Genomic DNA, 1,559 nt, shown 5'->3' with positions numbered 1-1,559 from the left:
CCCTGTGTATTAAATGGCTTAGCAGGAGTGTGGAAGGTTGAATCCTTGTCTAGCGTTAATAATATTTATGCCTTCGCAACAACAGATGCTTTATGCTATGTAAATAAACAGGAATTCAAAGCTACCCCTCTTACATTTGCTTCCTCCTTTTGAAAGTTACTCAAACTTTGAAGCCCTTAAAAATGCATAGCTTTCCTTGGGATTCAGAGGAATAAAATGGGGAATTTTGCTGGGGATATGTAGAGCTTCAGCTGGGATGAAAAATGTCATCTTATGAATATTCATAGTTCATGACAACTCATAACAGAAGGAGAGTGGAGACTGTTTATTCCATGAAGCCCAGAGCCAGAAGTTGGAAAATCTGGGCTCTTTCTCAATTCCTGGTTCTGCTGGTTATTGTCTGTGAATATGACAGTTAGCTGTTCTATGCCTCCATTTTATTTTCTGTCAAATATAAAATATAGGCTGATTTGAGTCACTTCCTGCCTCTGGGTTTTTTCCTGTGTGTATGATTTTATTTGTTTGTTTTTTGAAGCAGTGAGATAGTATCTGGAAACTATCTTGTGCATCTTTAAAAAGAACCTTAGCTTTGTATGAGTCTTTGGGATTGTCACTTTTAAAGAGACCATGTCACCTCTTCGGGGATGCGATACTCTTAATATTTAACAATATTTTGCTTCAAAGTAATCCCTCTGTGTGTTATTTAATGAGTTGCATATTTTTTTAATAAAAAAGAATTGAGATCTATTTTGTTTTGATCCTTAGTGGGAATGACAACCGTTTGGACAACTGGAGAGTTGGATTTTCATCAATGCTGGGAAACCATTGCTGCAAATGCTGCCTTTAAGAAGTTAAAATTGTGATATCAAACTATAGCTCTTTCTACATAAATACCAGTAGAGTTGGAGCCAAAAATTACTTTGATACTGACTTATATAAATTTGTAGGAATGACTTAATGTTTCTAGGTCTCAGTTTTTATAGGAATAATAAATTTTAAGTTGTTTGCCTCATAAATATGGGAGATAATAGATGTGAAGGGTTTTAAAAAAATAATCTTTTATTTTTCCCAGTTACATCTGAAAGCAATTTTTTAACATTCATTTAAAAAAATTCATTGAGTTCTAAATTCTCCCTCTCCCTCTCACCCTTTCCCTCTCCTTCAGACAGTAAGCAATCTGATACAGATTATACACATGCAATCAAAACATGTGGAATGCTTCACGAATTTGTGACTTTTCCTTGTGCAGGTACCATGCTAATCTTCTCTGTATTATTCCAAATTTAGTATAGGTGCTGTGAAAACAAGCACTGTGAAAGGGTTTTTAAAAAGTTAAAATTACTATGTGGATACATTCAAATACAGATATCTAGTGAACTATCAACCCAACAATAAGAATTTATTAAGTACTTACTAGGTATTGGGTATTGGGCTGAAATCTGGGTAGATAAATACAAAAATAAAGTTTTCCCTGCCTGCAAGGAACTTCCATTCTATGGTGTGAAATAATGTATAAGTGTAAGGAGGAACTGACCAATAGGGGTCCCATTGCTCAAGCA

The 1,559-nt window shown here is 34.8% G+C and overlaps 1 non-coding gene across 1 annotated transcript; it reads right to left on the bottom strand.

Annotated features, from left to right (window-relative positions):
* Nucleotides 1–1,204: 1,204 nt before the first annotated feature.
* On the bottom strand, nt 1,205–1,311 carry LOC130458569 (U6 spliceosomal RNA). The gene has a single exon (XR_008917985.1). It is a non-coding gene; the product is annotated as a U6 spliceosomal RNA (small nuclear RNA).
* Between the last annotated feature and the right edge of the window lie 248 nt (nt 1,312–1,559).

The sequence above is a fragment of the Monodelphis domestica genome, chromosome 3 (assembly GCF_027887165.1).
Source record: "Monodelphis domestica isolate mMonDom1 chromosome 3, mMonDom1.pri, whole genome shotgun sequence".
Taxonomy (NCBI): domain Eukaryota; kingdom Metazoa; phylum Chordata; class Mammalia; order Didelphimorphia; family Didelphidae; genus Monodelphis; species Monodelphis domestica.
The sequence above is the reverse complement of the archived record's forward strand: the minus strand, read 5'-3'. Positions and strand labels throughout refer to the sequence as shown.